The 20,914-nt window shown below is 52.5% G+C and overlaps 1 protein-coding gene across 1 annotated transcript in view; it reads right to left on the reverse strand.

The window, feature by feature from the left end:
• Soxn (SRY-box transcription factor soxNeuro) overlaps window positions 1-20,914 on the reverse strand; it is a 401,703-nt gene that overhangs the window by 236,566 nt on the left and 144,223 nt on the right. Inside the window, exon 4 of the transcript XR_013493717.1 lies at window positions 19,136-19,173. The gene's annotated coding sequence lies outside the window, so the exon portion shown is untranslated. The remainder of the gene's footprint in view (window positions 1-19,135; window positions 19,174-20,914) is intronic.

The raw sequence follows: 20,914 nt of genomic DNA on the forward strand, positions 1-20,914 counted from the left end.
GAGTGGTCATGGGTGGTCATAGCTCACAGAAGCAGCTTGCGATATTTACAATTAATTCTTCTGACTATTGGAGCAATTGAATAGTACGTATGGATTTGTCAATGTTTGGAGTAATGTAAATTGAGATGGGATGACCGGAGACGGTCACTGACCAGATTAAATGACCATTCTGAGTCAATATGCGATCTTAATTCGCTTTCGTTGATTATCTGAAGCTATGATGCCCTGTATATAGTTCAATATTTATATCTCGAAGATGCTGACAATTTCCTTTGCGTCAATGGTGGTACAATATCTAGAAGTGTACAGGAAGACGATGGTCATAGTTGGTCACAATCGTAAGAAGTCGCAACTGGTACATAAATCTTTCTCAATCTCTCAAGTTTCAAACTTTCTCACCTCTTCGGCGCCGAACAGAAGCTCAACCTCCGGTCAATTAAACGCGGTCATTGACCAGGTCGCGCGATCACTGCTGACCCAATGCGAGCCACGACCGACAAACAAATGTGCCATCCAAGGTCGCACTCGTCGAACCTCGAAGAAGCAAAGAATTTCTGAAAGTTGGCACGTCGAAGGAGAATCGATCGGAGCGGTCAGTGACCAACGACGATTCTCGGGAAAGCGCGGGAAGGAAAAGTCGGAGGAGCGGCTCGCGGATAGGGAACAGAAGGGAAACGGAGCGTGGTAGAGAAAAGCTGATCGCGGAGGAAGAGAGAAGCAGCGGGGGAGGAAGAGACGAGGAGAGAACGCGGCTTGGCCAGTGCGTATCGATCTGGCCGCGTTACGTGCGTGCCGGAGGTTGGGGTCCTGGCGTGGACCAATCGGAGGGCCACTCCTCTCTCTTCCTCTCTCTGATCCTCTCCCTTTCGCTCCCGCCGGTTGCCTCGGCTCTCTGCGTTGCTCCAATTAGCCGGCCCTCCTTGTCCGGCGCCTGGCGACGCGCGCGGCGGACTCGCTCGCTCACGCACCCGTGCTCTCTCGGTCTCTCTCTCTCTCCCTCTCTCTCTCTCTCTCTCGCGCTCTCTCTCTGTGTACCTGCTTGATTACGTCGGCTGATAACGCAACGCAGCCATGTCGATACAATGAAATGGCGGACGAGCGGGGACCTCCCGCGTGCCACACGCTCCTTCACCGGATACGACACGCTGTTGCGCGTTTACGAGTCGGCTCTCGTTTGCTCTTTTCGCGAGACGACGCCGATCCAGCCGAATTCGGACGGCTCGATCGTTCGGGCCCGATTTCGACGCTTCTCTGGCATTCGGGGAAATTTTGCTGACCTATGGCATCCCTTCGGGCTCGTTATGGAACGTTATTTGATTCTTTGGGATTGCTAGAAAATTATTTCTATTGCTGTCGGTATTCTGCAATTACCGTCATTGCCATTTTCTCTTGCGATAAATAGTTTCTCTTCCGAAATGATTTTTTGAAAGAATAAATAAGTATATGTCCGGAATTTTATCTCAAATCAAGGCAACAAAATAATATTCATACCTAGCAGGTTATAGCAAAAAATTCTTAAAACTCATAGGACAGTATTTATTAAATATAATTGTCCAAATAATTGTTTATTTAACCGTTCTCTCCCTTCAGTTTTCCTCGAAATTTTGTTCCCTACCTCCGACCAATGTTCTTTGGAACAATTTATCGAGCTTCCGCCGTCTCTGCTTTATTAGCAACAAAAGCGTTCAGCGATTTAAGAATCTCGCGGAATCTTCGGTCGCGGCAGTTTCGGTGACGTTTCCCGCGGCTCGGCTCGGTGCACCTTTCCGCGTTCGTCACGCGAGAACAATGAGCGAGCGGACGATAAAGATTTCACCGTGAAATCCGGCACGCCGGATGTCGCTCGCAGGAAACGGCTTATGAAACCGCTTCCTGTTCGACGGTTCGAGCGTAAAAGTAGATATCGGTGTCGGGAGCGAACGGCGGCGATGTAATCCGCGAGAACGAGCCTCCGCCGTTTCTGGCTCGCGTAAAATTTGTCCTACGCCGAACCTCCGACCGTGGTGGAACACGCTGCCGCTCTCATGAATATTCAACGAACCCGCCCGGGCGTTAGCCTAACAGATAGAAGAAAGTTAAACACTTCGAGGATACCCCGTGAAGCCTTTTAGAAAGTTTCGGGGATGAACGGCGATCCCCGGCGATCTATTAGGGCCACAATTAGGCTAAACATCGGTTGCCGTGTTGGCTCAACCGTGAAAACGCTTGTCGACTTCTCGTGTTATTCTGTCCAGGGGGACAAATTTTTCTATTCTTTCCCCCGTGAACAATGGCGCGTTTGTTTTCCCGTGTTATACATAAAATATTAGGACGGTGAATCGCCTACCGAGTTTTATCAGACGATCTGGATCCTTCGGCGAAAACTGTTACAGTCGATCGTATATTATTATCCTTTAAGGGAAAGTTTTTCGAGGAAGCTCGAGCGTGAAATTAGCAGAAAATTTGGTTGAATTTCCGAGCATCCAGGAGCACGGCGTAAAATTCTAGCGGCTTTATATCTGGCATTACATCGCACTTGAATGTGTCCTCGGCACGCAGGGAATTCGAATGGTATTGTACAAGTTGCGTTCCACGTGTAAAATCCTGGAACAATTTGCACGCGCGTTACATCTCCGCCGTGAAAATGCATTACTAAACACGATGCGCATGCTTTGCGGAATGTTGGAATAATTTAACAAAGGAGTGTCAATCTGTCGGATAAGCGACAAGTGAAAAGCGATTTCTTTTTATTAATTTCAGTATGGCCATATAGTTGTGCTTGCAAGGAAAAGCGTCGCATGTTTTTATCATCCAGACACTGTCGCTTGAAATTCGGATTATTTATGCCTCGTATAATAGCGTTACGAATTGCATAATTTTCGACATTCTACAAACTTTGTTCTTCCAGGAATGCAATTTTTCGTAGTTGTCACGCGGGGCATATTTCCTTGCAGATAAATCTTCTCGTTGCAAAGAGGACAGTCGCCATGGCGAATCCGGTCGAACAAACGTTTATTCCCCGGTTAGTAGTTTAAGGGTTAATCGCGGAAACGCGAGTACGCGGTTCCGGTTCGGGAGATCGGTCCGGAAGAATGGGGATTCGCGCGAGCTTTTCAGAGTTATTATTGCCATTTAGCGGGGCCGGAACGGCGGAAGTCAAAGTCCGCCGAAAGTATGGCGCCAACATAAAGGCCCAGCCATCGGGTCGCGCGTTTTAATGAAAAACAGGGCACGGCCCGGCGTGTGTGTACGGTCGCCGGTATAATGACGATCCGAATCTACTTGGACCCGGTGAATCCCAGGGAAAACCCTTTGAACTTGAGTCGAGAGGGGTCTCGTTGGTCGCTAAATAAAAGAGCACAGAGCGGGCACACGGTCGCGAAGCGGCCATCTCGTCGAGCTTTAACCAGACAGTTCGCAACGGTTCGACCGGGCGTGAAGCCCGGAACGGCGTATATCGTCGATTAACGAGGAAATTCGATGAAATCGTAAATTCGTTCGCTCGTGCCGGTGCACCCGCGTCGCGTCGCAGCGCGCGCGCGCGCGCGCGCGCTCGTACCGTTCCCGTTTTCACCGATGAACGTTGTCGAACGTGGGTGGTGTGCGTTCACGCACGTGCACGCGCGCAACCCGTTCGCCGGGAAACAACGATGACCACGCCGGGGCCATCGGGGAGCAGTAAAATTTGCTAAACGATGTAAATAATGGACGGGAACAGTTGGACAGTTTTCAGTTATTTTCCCTCGCCCGCGCATAATTCAAGCGAAATTTATTGTCGCTGCTCAATTACGCAAAATATTGTCAAAAAACGCGTCGCTCCCCCGTCCCCCCTCCGCTACCGCTACCGCCGCCGCCGGGCCGGCCGCGCCGCTTTTGTCTACCCGCGGCCATCTCGGCCCGAAAATAACGCTAAATACCAATCGATCATCTTTCGCCTCTTTCGCGCTCGCACACCCGGCGAATCGCGTCGAGCTCGTACCGAAGTCCTGTTCCCGCTAACGACACACGCGTATATACATACACGTATAGTTTCATCCACACCACTTACGGTTACGTTCCCGAATTCGATCGGTCGGTCCTCCATCGTTTTCCACCTCGACCTCCATTGTTTCCGAGGAGCGCGTGGGGTGTTGGCGCGAGATACGAGGCCTCCCCCGCGCCGCCCGCCCGCCACCCCCCCCCCCGCCCCGCCCGCCTGCCCACCCCGGTGCCGAGTGGAAATCACGAAAGTCGTACGCTCGTCGCTCGGGATTCGCCCCCTCTAATCTGGTCTCCTTGGTTTCGCCCTCGGGCTCCGTCGACCGGAGAACTCGCCTCCAACCCTCCCTCCCTCCCTCCCACCCTCTCCCCCCCTCCTCCCGCCGCCCGCCGGCGTCCTCTCTCTCCCGGTGCCGACTGGGTTACTTCCGAGGGTGCAAACGAGCGAGCAAGACCGGCTAAGAAAGTCCGGAGAACGGTGCGAGACGGATAAAAAGATCCCCGGGAGGCCGGGGACGGTGGCGGCGGCGAGGGAGGGAGGGAGGGAGGGAGGGGGGATGGGGAGGGTGGCGACGGAGCCGGAGAGACACGCGGGGGTGGACAGGAGGCGGTTTAAAGGGTAGCGAACGCCTCGACAAAAGCAACCCTCTTAAAGCGAGAGCCTCGCGCGCTCTGCCTGCCAATGCGAGTTCGACGCCGGATTCCAGATTTTACGAAAAGGGCCGTGGAGGACGCTCCCCCCCCTTCCCTCTTTGAGAACCGCGGCACCGAGGGCGACGAAATTAGTCTAATAAAACCGGCGGCCTCCTCGCGCGTGATTTACAGCCGTAGAAACTCCTAGCCCCTATCTATTATTCTTCTAAATAATGGATTCGATAATTATCCACCCCCCCCCCCCCCCTCCCTCGGGCGAGGGAACGCGAGATCGGAAACGATAAGGGAGCGGATACTGATAACTACGGCCAGATAGGGGAACGACGAGGGGGATAGCTTATGGCACGGGGAAACCCCTTCATTGCCTGGATACATTAATCTTCTCTCTTTAAAGAGATTTTTGAACGACGCGTTTAATGCCAACACCTTCGCTCTGATCTTCTTTTTGCAAAATGTTGCGTCAAATCGATCGTCAAATTATAGATAGTTATTATAGGGCAACACATATATAAATAATAGTGATGCGCGTTCTTTGAGACCGTCGCGGCATCACGTATTATCTAGATTAACTTATACAACTTTGACGACTATTAATGAAATATATAATGAAACTATTAATTAACGACTTAATGAAATACGATTAATGAAATACGACTATTAATATAAATATATAGTGAAATACAATAATTCGATCGTTCGACTAAATGTCCAGCTCGATAGACAGTTTTCTTCTATTTTCTTAAGGGTAGTATAGTTATTTATTACAGTATTATTACTAACCAATATCCATTTAAATTGTCACCAACCATTCCACAACGTTACTCCAACAAATCTCATCGCAAGCAACAGCGACCTTCACTTCTCAACAGCCTGCGACACGGTCCAGCAGAAACATCCGGCGAGTTAACCCCCTTAGAGACCCGCGTATCGCGGCCTAACGTGAAAGAAAAAATACAGGGGTTCCCGTAGATAGTGATTATTCGGAATCGGGTTGGGGGAGGAAGAAACGGAGCCGAAAAAACAACCGGGCAAAAAAAAAAAAGAGCGAGATCGTAAGTAGGGAGACGCGAGCGTCGTCGCCTCTAATCTGGGACGCGCGGCACGAGAGGCGAACCCTAATCCAGCTTATCCAGAAAGTAATTTTGAGTCTTTTGAAAGCGGCCCACCCTCCCCGCCGCCACCCGGGCCGCCCCCCCCCCCCCCCCCCCCCCCCCGTCCGAGAAGGAATCCCGGGAGGACGGCGAGGCGGACGGACTCCGACTCGCGCCGACTGCTCCGTGGATTTTAAGTCCTGCGGAAGGACCTGGTCGACGGCCAACCACCCTCCGACGGAACTTTCCCGTCCGCCCGTCTCCGCCCGGTTGACGCTATCAACGCCGGGGCAGTTGTTTTTCTCGATTTCGGTCGGGGAAATTAGTAAGGAAAAAAAGAGAGGAAGGGAGCGAGAGGAGGAGGAGGAGGAGGAGGGGGTGAAGAGAGGGAGGTGGAGCAAGATAGAGGGAGATCCTCGGACAGGATAGCCGGGCGACGAGTTTCGAGAGGGAAAACCTGGAATTAAGCGGTTGAACCGAGAGGAGCCACCCCTTTCGGCTCGGACCGATTAACGCTCGGATATTAATAAGAATCGGTGGGCCGGGGTGGGGGGATACGGTTCCGGCGTTTCGGAATCTTCCTCGTCCATCGAAATGCCCAACCTGCTGACTGCCGGCCGCCGTTGGAACGGCAAATGATCATCGAGTAATGGCCGACGGAGAGGCAGACGGTATGGTAGCAGCCAGAGAAAGAGGATAGAGTGAGAGAGAGAGGGAGCGAAGGCGGGAGGGAGGGTGAGAGAGAGAGAGAGAGGAGGGTGCATCGTGTGCTGGAATATTTCGAGAGTACTCGATGCATTGTCACTCGGGCCTACCCTTGGTCCACCCTCTCGGCGATTCGAAACCAGCCCCGCCGCACAGGGGAGGCTGCTGCACGTGCACAGGCTGGCCGAGATGCGCGCCTATACACGGTGTCGCTTAGAAATCGATCCTCAATCTGTTCTGAAGCTACCTTCGAACCTGCGCCATAAACCTCGGTGTCTGCCGTCGCCTTTTTCGAATCGCAGACGTACCAAAAACCAGGCAGCATGTTTTAGTCGTATCACCATCACCCTGGATCGTTCATCTTAAACTTTAGAGTCTGAAGAGTCTGCCATGGATTCATTGAATCAGTTAAAAAGAATCGCAGGACTTTGCAGAGGATATTTTAGCACCCGGTCGCCTGACAATTATTCTGCTTAAATCCTAGACCCGCAGAAGTCCGTGCTAGCTTCCGTAATTAACTAAAATTACAGAACACCTGGTCCTTCTTCGTTCATTCAAAATTCTAAACTTTAAAGAGTCCATCATCGATTCTTCGTACAGCCAACGAAATCCTTACGGAATCCATCATCCTCGACATCCAATAACGATCGTCCCCATACGCCCGACACACAGAGAGAGATCCAGTTCGATCCCAGACACACGTTCCAGCTACTCCTAAATAACCAAAAAATCAGAGAGACGCCCAAGCAACATGTGTTCCTCCGGGCAACTGACCGTCATGCCGGCTCATCCATCATCGGCACCAAACAAACGGCAAACAATCGAAAAAATCCGAGAATCCGAGCAACATGTGTCGGTCCAGTTCCGGAGCCAGGATCCTCGTCGATCACGGCGAACAATCGGCGGGGCCCTCCTGATTCCCGGGCAAGAACACTCGAAGTGTAGGCTCGCCTAACAATTATCCAAACCGGGGAGCACGTGTACAGGGAACGCGCGGGTATCTGCATAGGCGGCCGGCCAATACCCTTTAGCCAATCAATCAATCAGCAAACGTCCGCGTCGTCGCGTGGATCAACCCTTCGGCCCTAGGACACCCCGTATGCCGCGCGTAGCCGGCTATTACCTAACCCGACCTGCGTGGGCTATCGGTCCGTACATGGCCAGAATGGTCTAGTACATGGTCGCAGGTACTGTGGGTACCTAAAGCGAGCGAGCGAGCGAGAGAGAGAGAGAGAGAGGGAGGGAGGGAGAGAGAGAGAGGGATGGAGAGAGGGCCTCGATGCTAAGCAGCCACCCCCGCTCGACGGGTAGGCAGCCAGCGAGTATTATATACGTAGTGGAGGCTGGAGGGTCCTCACCGCCGCAACATTACGCTGATTGCCTGAATTATCCGCAACCAGGCTGTCTGTGCGGCTCTATGTACGCATGCACGCGTACATAGAGGAACCCGTCCCGCGCACACATGCGCCCGGATACATGCGCGAATCTCGTGGCTGCTGCTCCGCCGGTAGCTAGGTACTCGTCGGCGTACCACCTCTGCCTGTGCCTAGCTGCCTCTAGCTGCCTAGCTGGATGGCTGGCTCCGGCTCTGGATGTCTGGCTGCGTACACGCGGCTCGATACCGCTGTGTGTCGAAAGCGCGGCGTATATTTGCGGTTCGCCGGCGGCCCTTCGCCACTGTGTGTGCTCGTATCGTCGCGCAGCGCCTACCCGGCCTCCGCCGGCGAAATTGAAAACAGAGACGCGACCGAGAAAGACCGCCGCGACGAGCCGGAATAACCGGGCCATCCACCTTACTCAAGTTTTCGCGGATTTTTCGCAGGTGTTCGCGAGTTGCCCGCGACACCAGCTCTCGCTCCAGGGAAACCGAAATTCAAGTAAGCGAACCTCGGGTGGGTGTACGTTGACTTTGGAAGAGACTGAGACGTCTTTTGCTATCCTGAGAGCGAAGGATTGGTGGTATCGATCGGTGTACCTGAATCGATGACGGAAAGGCTTTAGTAAACTGAGCATGATTGAAGAAAGACATCAATGAGCGCTTTCAGAGTGTTTAGAGTCCTCTGCAATTAACGCAAGTGTCAAAAATTCAAAGAAAAAATTGTCACAAAGTCTAAGAAATTTCCGATAAAAAATCAAGTATGAAAGTTTCTTAAAAACTCGTCAAAAATTAGTGTCATCCACCATGAGACTGACTCTGCGCTCAAAGAGTAAAAATTAAAAGGAGTCATGAATATTTCTGTAAGTAATCCAACATCCATTCCGACGGAACTCCTCGATCCAGAAGCGGAGCATTGAAACAACGCTAGCCACCCCGACGGTCCTAGACGTAACCGTTGCCTAGAGCCCTCGACGGAGAAGCAAAAGGGTGAAAGGGTTGTGTCGCTGATTAATGAACTTCTCCACGGTGGACAGGCTAATAATCAGCGGCGAGCTCCCCCGGCGATCGCCGAGGAACCGAATCGGGAAGAGGCATACGAAGGCGATTCTTTCATCGAGGATCTCGTTCGACGTTGGCCGCTACTTGTGCTCTCCTTTGAATCGCCGGACCGAGGCATCGTTGGATGAAGAGTATCAACAGGCCGTGGGGGGTCAAACAACGCGTCAGCGACGGAGACAAAGTCCACTTGCGATTCATGGCTCGGCCGCTTTGCATTTTTCACCCTGGGCCCCGGATCGAGAGCGGTTAATGGGAGGGCCGGCCACTAAAGCGTCCATTTAACGATCCTTGTGGAGGCTGCGCGCCCCTTTCTGATCGTCCGTATAGAGGGCACTGGCCAATCTCGGTGGACAGGCGAGCGGACAGAAGCGGACAGAAGCGGACAGAAGCGCGTAGACGCGTGCTGGCGCGCACAGAATCGCTGCACGACCGTGGGAAGAGGATGGGACAGAGATGGACTGACGAAGGGAAAAAGGGAGAGAGGAAGAGCGAGCGGGAGAAAGAGAGAGAAAGAGAGAGAGAGAGAAAGAGAGAGAGAGAGGATCGCGAAAGAGAAGAACGATGCGTTTCGATTCCGGTGACACAGTGACACGGAGCCTGTCGGCGTGGACCAGCCCATTGGCTCGTTCCTGATAAATAGAACGCTACCGGGGAACAGTGTCGCGAGTACCGACAATGGGGGTGCCGGAAGACCGGGGCAGCTTTAATTTCCTCCCGTAGTTCCTGGCAATTACCGCGTGGCGCACCCCGATAGCCATCTCTATCTCCGACCACAATGCACCCGGTTCCGAGTCCCCATCCCTCCCTCCCTCCCTCCCTCCCTCCCCCCTCCGAAGCCCCGCTACTATCAACCCCATCGCGACGACATCTCCGGCACAGTGTTTCTCAAACCCTTCGCCACCCCCGCGAGCCGTCCCGGCAACCCTTTCAGCCGGGCCACTTTCGCGGAATGCCTGCTAGAATTCCGCCGGAACTCGAGCACCGGGACTACGGCGACAGCCTTGCTCCGGGGATGAGCACGTCGATGGTTGGGGCGCGATTGTCCACCCGGGGGCGCATAGTTTTTAGCCGCCTCTTTCGTCACCTCCGCGGAATCCGTGAGGAACGGCGCGAACGAGAGGGTTCGCAGCGATCTTTGGGAACAGCGACGCTTTGTCGTATCCAAAATTATATATATAAAATTTTGTACATTTTATATATAATTTCGAAGACCCATAAGTCTGTGTATTTTATGTATTTTAGCATCAGGAAGTCGTCAACCCCCTGGCTAAAAATTGCTATTTTCTAACCTGATCTCTATATATCCTATATACAATTCCAAACACCCTTAATTCTATATATTCTATGAACTTAGCACCAGGAAGTCATCAACCCCTTGCTTGCTAATTTTTATCTTTTTAACCCGATCTTTCGAACAGATAAATGATTCATTTCGTCGCAGCAAAAAACGGATGGAAGGAGCACAGCCTCGCAGCTGGAACAATCGAAAGAAGCGTCTAATTGCTCGCAACCTGTTACTTTCGCGGTGTCGTCGCCACGGTTCCTTGAGCATGGCCGGGTCCGGAGGTGGGGGTTCGGGGCCGATTACATGATCGCGGAGCGAGTATCACACAGCCCCTCGCCGCCCCCCCGGAGGCGTTTTCCACGGTCGCGCGAGGACAAAGCTTGGCCGGAGACCAAAGTAAACGCGGCGGGAAGTTTTATCGCGCGGAACTCGGCCCCGGCCGCCGGCTCGAAGCCGATTAAGCCAGTCGATACCGTAAGTATTCCGCTCGCTTTTATTCCGCAGGACAAGCGGAGCGGGAAGAAGAGAACCGCTCGCGGGATCGTTGCCACCGAGCTGTTTAACTCCCGAGTTGAGCCCCTCCGTCCCAAGTCCTTCGAGAGGAGTTCCGCGAATGGTGAACGACTACGATTCGAGAACGACTACCTTAAGTTCCTCGGCTTCTTCTTCTTCGCGGGGAACGCCGTCTCTCTCCTCTCCCCCTCCCTCTCTCTCTCTCTCTCCTTCTCTCGACCATTCTAGTTACTCGCTCGCTCTCTCGGTTCCGACGGTGAGACGGAAAGACTGCCGGCAACATTATCGTGTTTTAATTTAACTTGCAGCTGCACTTTAATTGGACTTCGGCTGAATGAGGAGACGTCGCTCGCCGAGCAAAGCGAGCGAACTGCCAGACCAGAGTCTCTTCCTTCCCTTTCCCAACCCCCCCCGCCCCCCCCCGTCTACTCCCTGCGACAGACTGCCGGAGCAACGATTCTTGCCCAGAAATAATTGGCGCGATAATTTCTTTCTTAATCCGTCCGGTGCGCGCAGCGTCTCCGCTGATTAATCCTCGGACAGAAGGGCTCGGGTCAAGAGGAATCCTAAATAAATGTTATTGCGTCAATTATAGGTATCTCGAGCCTCCTCGGTTACATTTTCTGGGTTAAACAATATTAGAAACAAATCCAGTTGATACCAAAGGTGGGATGCTGCACTCCGGTAGATAATGCGGAGATTCAGCTCCGACCGTGTCAATAATTATTACGAAACCGGCGATCGTCCCAAAGCTTCCGCCTTCGCGCCCCCGTGTGTTCCCATCCCGCCGCCCGAATCCGTGCATTTCCCGCGGCACCCTCTCCTTATCTGTTCGCGCTTAATGAACGGCAAAACTGTCGGGAAGCCAGGCCGCGACGCGGGGACGACGCTCGGCCCTGTTCCCTGCGCCACAATTGCGACAATGTCGCCCGCGAGCAGCGGCGAAGATCAAAGCGAATGGGAAGACTTATCGGGGCCGCGGGAAATAAACTGGTAGATCGACGGGGATTAAGCTGCCGGCTAAAATTGGGGCTGTCGCTTCGGTATGGCTGCCCGTCGCTAACCCTTGTCGACCCGATCGCGGGACCCCCCCCTCTCTGTGTACCGGAAGACATTGCGAATCCTCGAAAAGGTGATTCGGAAACGGCAAGGTAACAACGACTCGAGGAATTGGGACAAGTTGCCGAGCGCGCGTTTCCCCTGTGACGCGCGGAGGCCGAGGGACGGAGAGGGGGCTGGTCGGGGTTTACGCGGAAACCCCGAGATTAATTATACCGTTCGACGATCCAGGTTGAAGTCGCCCGGCATTCGTCGCGGGTTCCCGTTTGAGAATCTCTGTCCGAGGTCGAGAGCACTTATTCGGGCCATAACTCCCGCACACGTTCCCCCCTTTCCCCCGTTCGCTGCCCTCCCGGCCTCATAAATACGTGAGACGGCGGAGGTAGGGGGCGGGGGTCGCGCCGAGGGTGGCACGAAAACGACGACAAACCAGGCAATGGGGCGGGAGCGGATACGAAGCACGGGAATCCGGGACTTTAAAACAAATATATCGCGCGTAAATCCAGCGAGGATGTAAGTCACAGCCGCCGGAGGGAGCCTGAAGAACCGGGGAGAGCCGGAGGGACGAACGGCAAATCGTTGCTGCTTTACTTTACATATTTCCTACGGAATCGCCCCGCCGTCGGAGAGATGACGAATGGAGACGAGGCTTTCGGGGCTCGCAATTGTTTTCGACGCTTGCGAAGTTCTTCCTTTCACTATCTAAGATAGCTTTGCATCATCTTGGTTGATCAGTTCTTCCTATTTTAATAGCTGCATCATTTTCGTCTATTTAATTTCTATACATTTTTGTGCGACTCGATGACTTTTATAGTTTTATACTTTTATAACACTTGAAGCTCTCTACAGTATCGCACTATTTCGTCCCGACAAGTGGCAAACCATCGAAAGTCTCCCGCCGCGGAGGAACCGACCGAGACGAGCAAATTGATCGTAAATTAGGGTGAACACCCTTGGTCGTGGATCGGCAGCGCGATCACAAGGCAGCAAAGACCGCGAGGATCGTGCCAGTCAATGGAGCGACGAGCTTTTCTCGCGCGGCGGGTTCTCGGTTACAAGCTTGAAAGGCTCGCGGATAGGTTGTCGCGCGTGCGAGCACGAACGGGAAGGGTTTTGCAGGGGGGAGATGGCTAAAGGTTCGTGGTTCCTGAGCGAAGCCTCGACGATCCAGGTCGACGAGTGGCAATTAGGCAAATGAATAATTTCCAGTGAATTAAGCCAGACTCGTCGAAAAAGGCGATAATGCGAGAAGCGACGTAAACAGAGAAAGAGAGAGAGAGAGAGAGAGAGAGAGAGAGAGGGAGAGAGGCGAGAGGAGGTTGCGAGGGTGGCACGACGGAGGGACGAAGAACGTTGCGAGAAGGATGAGGATGAGAGAGAGAGAGAGAGGGGAAGGAAGAGAGATTGGAAGAGAGAGAGAGAGCTGGAGAGAGAATCGTACGAGACGAAGGGTGAGAAGAGGCAGTGCACGCGTGTGCGCTCTCCGCGTTCCCTCGCGATCCAATGTATATAAATGTGTTCTACCTTCGACCTACCTTCGAGCACGGCGAAGTCGCCGGCAGGAGGAGAGCTAGGGGATGGCGAAGGCAGCCGGCAAGCACCGCGCAATCAAACGTCAATCCCAGGCGAGTAATTTTCAAGTAATTTGTTTCGCCGACGCTCGGAAAAATGTTCCGTTTTTACGGGAGCAGGCCGCCGCCGCCGCCGCCGCGCGGTCGCGCTCGCGCGCGACTTACCGGCGAGCAAGGAGGACGCACGTTCTAAGAAATATAATAATTACGGAAACGGAATTGCATTAGACCCCTCCCCGGCCATTCACGTTGCAGCGACGTCGAACCGACGCGACGCCAGGCCACAAAGCCGCCCGACGCGCGACGTAATCACGTTCGATTTAACGACGCGATAATTGAACCTTTAACGTCACCCGACGGCTCCTCCACGGCCGCGTTTGTTCTCCAACGTCACCGCACACCCCCTCCCCTCCCAGCCGCCGCCGCGAAAACGCTTTTCCACGGTTTTTCGACGTATCTTGTTCTGGTCGAGGGCCCGGTCGCGCCACGCGCAACCACAATGTCTTGCCTTGGAATTTCTTTCCGCGATTCGCCGGACTCTTTCAACGCCGTAATCACGATTTACCGGCCCATTGTGCCGGTATGTAGGCCAGCAAAACTGATTATTAATGTTTCGGCTTGTTGAATGAGAATTACGAGCTCCGAAGGCTGCACGGGAAACTTTGTCGCGACGTTGGTAGTCGACTTTACACGTTGCCCCGCGGAAGGCGGGGTTTTGCACGTCGACCGTTCGGATACGGCGTTCGTGCGGGCGTTGATTAAAATTCGTCGAATCGATTTTCGGTCGTAGGGAAGAAAATCGACACGATTAATCTTTCCGTTAATCGTGTTAAAATTTGCTGTCCGGATATTAAGAATCGAGTGGAACAACTCTTCCTTGATTATTTTAAATCACACTGCCTAGAACTTAAAAATTGAGATAAGTGTCATATCCTGTATTGGATATTATCTGAAGCTCGATTAATACACGCGAAAGAATTTTGAATCTCTCTTAGTTATTCTAAATCCAACTGCCAGCAAATCAAAGATCAAGGTGAGCACCACATAACTAATTAAATTCTGCATTCGTCATCAAGCAAAGATCGATTAAAATAGATGCAATAATTTTTACGTAAAAGAAGACAGAGAAGACTCTTTGAAATGAACACTACAAAACTATTTAAATCTTAAATTCACCATCGCCAAAAGATCCTTTCAAACTACTTTAACAATTTTTAGAAGTAGAACAAAATCTCCATTTCCTTCGCTCCCACTTAACTCTTTTAAATCTGTCTGGCTGGAGCTTGAGGATGGAGGTCATCTTTGCTGAAATATTTTTGCAACCGCAGTGGGCGGAAGATCTTCGACTCTATCCGCTTAATTACGCTTTGTGAGGCACGGAAGTATAAGGTCTCCGGTTCATAGAGGGTTCGAGAGGCGCAAGGGGTGACGGGGTGTCCAAGGTTATATTTCGCGGGGGTGGTTCGCGAGCGGTAAGAGTCGGTGTCGCGGTGGTCCGAGCGTGCATTTCCCGTGGGCGAGCACCAGGATTCATGAATACCGGAGTATTTGCACACGGTGCGCCGATATACGCGGCGCGCAGACACTTCCGCGAGCGTGTGTCCTCTCTCTTTCTCCCTCCCTCTCTCTCTCTCTCTTTCTCTCTCTTTCTCTCTCTCTCTCTTTCTCTCTCTTTCTCTCTCTTTCCCTCACTCTCTCTATCTCGCTCTCTGTTTCTCTCTGTCCGGGCACCCGTACACAGCGGTGCTCGAGAGAGCGACGCGTGTGTCGGTGTTTGGTAACGCGGCAGTAAAGTCCCCGGGGGCTTAATACGGTATGCACGTCTGTCGTTCGCGAGCTCGACCCAATGTGGGCTCGAACCAGCTACCAGCTAATATTCCACGAGAGGGCCCTGGGCTACGTGCCTGGACTCCCGGATACCTTGCGAAACCTGTGGAAACTCGGGAACCACGCGGCGCGCCGTCTCTCCCTCCCCCGTGTGCGAACGGACGCCGCGTCGGTTTATTTTCGGCCGAGGAATCATCGACCAAACACTCCCACGCCTCCCGCGGATAATAACCGCGAGGCTTGCTCCTTCGTCCCGGCCTTCTCCGTCGCGACTCTGCCGGCAGGATGACCCACGGACGCTGTATTCAACCCTCTTAGCTGCGTACTTATATTTAGAAGATCAATTTTGTTACGCATTTTGTCAATTATACTGAGTGTATAAATGTATATTTATATTGAGAAGATAAATTTTGTTACGCATTTTGTCAATTATACTGAGCGTAGTTTTCTTGGTAATTATCCTATAATTATCCTAAAGCGTGCGAAATTTACGAATATATTACTGTAAGCATTTTGACATAAATCGTAGGAAAAGTATATTAATTATAAGAGATAAAATCGCCATTTCCTTGTGACGTGTATACACGTCGTACGCAGATAACTGGATAAACATATGCGCTACAACTAGACAGACTCGTTCTTAACCATTTCGTATGTGATCTATTAAATGTTCTTTAGTTTAGAATCTAGAAATGAAATTAAATAAAAATAAGTGAAAGGACAATAATCGTATATTTCGCGTAAGGAAATGATTAAGAGCGAAGAAGAGCTAATCAACGTAGTCGTAACGCACGGGGTTGGACAATGGGGAGAAAAACGTTTCCACTCGCGCGATGCGTCTCGCTGTCGCAGATAAAGTCCGTGATTCGGAGACAATTTAACGCGTCGCGGTGACGCTGTTTTCGCAGCGCCGCAAGCAAAAGTTTAAGGGTCCGAAATAGGATCGGTAGCATAAATAGGGAGCAAGGGGATATAATCTGAAAGTAAACGACAAGCGTCATCGGAGGACGGGTTTGACGGACAGTCGGCTAATTGCCGAACAATCAAAAAAACGACGAGACGATCACCGGAGCGGAAGGGTACCGCGGATCGGTCGTCTCCCCCGTAACGATTTCTAAAAGATCACGTTTCTGGCGCGGCGGCCATTTCTATTCGGCCGCTAACGAATCCATCCATCACGCGAGACTGGAAAAAAATCCAGATTCCGCGGGCGCAATTAGAATCCCATGGAGCGAGAGTACGTGGGACTGGCCGTGGTAGCCGCGAGTTATTCATCTTATCGGCGGCGGCGGCGGCGGCCGCGCGGCAGCGGAGAACCGGTTGCCGGCCGAACCGAATCAGCCTCGGGCCGTCGCGTCGTATCGTGTGTAACAACAACGCGACGCCGTTCGCGCCGCGGCGAAGAGATCGACGGTGCCGGACAGATGGGGGTCGTCGCGAGGATATTCGATCGATCGGGGGGGGGGGGGGATTCCGGGGCCGCGTGTGCGGCCGCGCTCTCGTCCCCGTTGACGGCTCGCGGGAGAATTCCGGCGCGCAGCCGCGATTAAAATCCCGCGACGCATCGAAGCAGCCGACAATGGTCGGCCCGAAAGTTCGTTTGCGACGCGTTTACCGGTAGCGGATGGTTTTAAAGCCATCAGGGGCCAACGAGCGGCCCGGGAGATCGGCGGCGGCGGGGGGCGGGCGCGCGGGGGCGAGGGGGGGGGGGGGGGGGGGGGGCCGAGCCGAGGCCGCACAATGGCAAAGCGCGGAACAAAGCCTATCCACGGGTAATTCGAAATTCGCGTCGTCCTGTGCCCGCGCGTCCGTAATTAACGGTAACCTCGTGTCCTGGCCCGATTAAAAAAGGACGCTGTATAATTGCGCGCGGCTGCCCGCCTGTCACCCCCCGTCACGATTTTAACGAACTTCGGCCCGTTACCAGAGAGCTTCGTTATCGGAGGATCCGAAGATCATTTTTTTTTTTTTTTTTTTCCCCGCGGCGCCAAATGATCAGTCTACGGGGGTTGCGGATAGGACCCGCGCCAATTAAAACCGGACAGGAGCTATCACGATCTAGTACGGAAAATAATAGCCTAAGTGACGTGTGTTCTCTCTCTCTCTCACACACGTGCGATAAAATGATGGTCGGAAAGCTGGGTGGGAAAACGTATGGATGAACGTGGATACTTTTAGCTTTCTTTCTGAATACAAGGTAAATCGACGCGTTCGTATAAGGACACTAAACACCTGCGAGATTAACCCTTTGCACTGTTACGTTTTTCGGAGCTACGTTGATTACGACGGTTTCATCCTTAATTACTTCCTCGCTTTCATGAGACAATTTTAATGTTCTGGTTGTCTGGTTTACTTTCATTTCTATGTTTCGATGACAGGGGATTCAAATTTTCTGTCGATTTGATAGAAATGATTGGCAGTCATATTTATCGAATTGTGCAGGAAACGTTCGTCACGAGTCCGACTCGTTATTATAGTGCAAGGATCTAAAAGGATCCAGGCACTCTATAAATATCTTTAGAAATTGCAGAATTAAATGCCTGACGATCGGGAAACTGAGTAGACCAATAGCAGATTTAGAAGACGCTGAATCGCGCGAAGGTTCAGAAAAATCGTGATCGAAGAGAACAGCAGATCGTCGCGATCAAAGTAGCGGAAGTATAGAAGGATTTCGACGAAGAGTCTCGATCGGTGATCGATCGGCGGATTCTGTCGTATGACGGTGGGAAACAGCCGCGGCTATCGGGCAGCGATATCTGGGAAACTCGACTGCGGAACGCCGGTAATCGATGAATATTCATCGTTCGCCGTCGCCCGGTCGATCCCGGTTCATCTATCTTTCGGACATCAGCGTCGACGGTGTAAAGGCGGCGTGTCGGGGAGGAGGACGGCGGCGGCGACGGCGAGGAGGAGGGGGAGGCGGGCAAGAAGGGTTCCGGGAACGGAGACAGACGAACGTATGCACCGCGAGAACGGAGAAAAGGGGATCGCGGAGGCTGTGTCGAATAATTGCCAACTATTCCAGGCACGCGGCTTAAGACGCGGAGGGAAACGGTTCTTGGGCGAAGCGGGAGGACGGGCGACGGGGGGCGGGGAGGTCCGGGGACGGAAGGGGGCCGGCGAGGCGGGCCGAAGGGGACGAGACGAAGAGAATGGAGGCGGAAAATGAGAGAAACAAAGAGGAGCCGAGGCACCGTGGCGCGCGGAGCGAGAGGGCCGAGAGCGACGGAGAGAGAGAGAGAGAGGGAGAGAGAGAGAGAGAGCCCGTTCCGACGTTAGGGGTCTAGCGCGAGAGGAGGCGAAACGACGGACGAAGAAAGAGAGCTCGCGAGACGAACGGATGGGAACGAGAAAGGCATAGGAGAACGACGGTGGAGAGAGAGAGGAGAGTGGGAGTTGCCAAGATGGCGCCACCAAGAGCACCGGAGGGCCGAGGTAGGAGGCAAGAGAGGTGGAGAACGTGTTCCGGGAGGAGGGAAGGGTAAAAGATAAATGACGTGTCCACCGCCTCCGCCGGCAACCTCGCCACTGCCACCGACATCGCCGCGAAGACGCGGCGAAAGAAGAGCAAGAAGAAGAAGTAGAAGAAGAAGAAGAAGAAGCGGTTAGGGGACCGACGGGAAGCCTCCATTAAACATTGGCTCGCTTGCTTTACCCTTTAGCCTCCGCTGGTTCCCTTGGCCTCTCGCGATCCTCACCTTCGCCAGCCGGATTATGGATCGCGGGGCATGCGTCTCCAGACCTCGGCTCTCCTCGATGTTCATCGCACGCAGAAATATTAAGCGTGGCAGCTCGACTTTGTGGCTGCCAAATTCCAAACAATTTCGACGAAACCATTGGGCGCGGGATTTATACTCTTTCTCAAACTCTGGGGCACTTGATCTCATACTATTAGCTTCGAAGCATCTTGGAAAGCACTATGAGATTAATAAGTATATTAAGTAGCGACACTCCTTAACCAATTCATAGATACTACGTAGTTTGATGTCGTGGCAAGTGTGAAACAATTGAGAGACACTGTATCGTATACACTCACCATTCTTGGTGCCATCGTGGCAGCAGCGGAGCTGTTACCTGCAACAGAAAAACCCGGATTAGAACACTGTAGAGCTTCACACGCGGAGCCACCCTCGCCGAGGGAAAAATTCCGGGGGCCCGGAAAGTTTGGTAACTAGCCATCTTCCGTGGAAGTTCGGCGAGGGCTGAGTGCGTTTTCCACTCTGGGAAACACTGGTTTACGAGTTCACGGTTCCGTGAACCGCGAAAGAGAGGCTCGCAGACCGAGATAAAGAGGGAGAGGAGAGCGAGAGAGAGGGAGAGAGAGAGAGAGCCACCCCAATGGCAAGCATCGAGCGTTATGAACTATCGGAAGACACATTAGCGCAAATCTGCGAAGCCAATAACTGGGCCCGACGCGCGGAGAGCGTCGCCGATCGAGGTTGGAGGTGGTTGAACGTAGATGAAGAACGGCGCCGGAGGGGGTTGCCGGCGGGGGGTGCATCACCGCCTCTGTCGCCGGGGCGTCAAATTATTCTGCGATTAATAATCCGCGCGTTACACGCGTGATCGGGCCTTTATCCCGGTAGCCGTGTGCCGCCGCCGCCTCTCTCTCTCTCTCTCTCTCTCTTTCTCTCTCTCTCCCGTCGCTGTCTCTCTTCCTTCCTTCCTGGCAGCCGCCACGCATCCCGATGCCCACCCCCGCCAACCCTCACCGGCAAAGGTATCAATGGCTGCGGCACGTCGGAGCGATTGTCCTTCTGTGTCGAGGGCATTTATCGCTCCGCGGGACACGTATGAATCGATCGCGCCCGTGCGTCCTTTAATGAAAACGGCGCGCGAACGCGATCGCGGAATATCGGCTCCGCCTCTCTAATTGGAAAGATTCATCCGCCTGGCTAAACGGCCGCGCGAGCAAGATGGCTTCGGAGAAGCCAATTAACGATCAAAGTGCATTCCCCGCGAGCACGAAACCGCCGCGTCGCGATCCCATGAGCGCGACGGATGCCCGATTCATCCTACCGTCTGACAAAGTTCCGTCGTGGGGCGGCTCTGTACAGCGAGCCCTGGCGGGATATTTAATGTGTAACACTGGAACTATATTCTTTAATCGTATCACTGTTATTATATTGATATTAGAAAATCTGATTCTCGACGTAATTTTTTTTCTTGCTATTTAAGACAGAGATTGATTTTCACTAGGAAGGAAATCGAGTTCTTAGAGCATCGATGAAATTTTTATTCATCATATAAAAATAATTCAATTTATATTCAAATTAATTAATACCTAAAAATCAATGACACGAGAGGAGAATTTTTCTCTAAGGTTTGTCCTTCTTTCTATACAGGCTTCTAACTAATTCCAATTTAATTCCTTTTCAATTTCAATTTAATTCCTAATTAATTCCTTAATAATATAATTAAAAAATAATAAAATTTAAATTGTAATAATATTGTAATTTCTTCCAATTGTATTAATTTGTCGTTGCTAAATACTCAAGAGAGACGAACCAACCAACCCCCAAAGCATCTCCTCCATTCCACAAATACCAAGATAGCAATCATAAAAATTGCGCAATCAAAGAATCTCTTCAAAGAATCTCCCTTCCAAGGGCGACTCCCCAAATCCCGCGTTCGCAAGGGAGAGAGAGAGAAAGAGACCGGCGGACTAAGATCCTAAGCAACCCCTCGCCAAGATGGCAGCCCTCGGTCGTAGAATCGAACGAGTCGGAGAGGCAGCCTGGCATTACCGCGTCCTCCCCGATCGAGCGTTGCTAAATTTCATAAATCGTGGAAGTTCGCGCCGCGTCACAAAGGA

This window comes from Augochlora pura, chromosome 3, assembly GCF_028453695.1.
Source record: "Augochlora pura isolate Apur16 chromosome 3, APUR_v2.2.1, whole genome shotgun sequence".
In the NCBI taxonomy this organism is placed as follows: Eukaryota; Metazoa; Arthropoda; class Insecta; order Hymenoptera; family Halictidae; genus Augochlora; species Augochlora pura.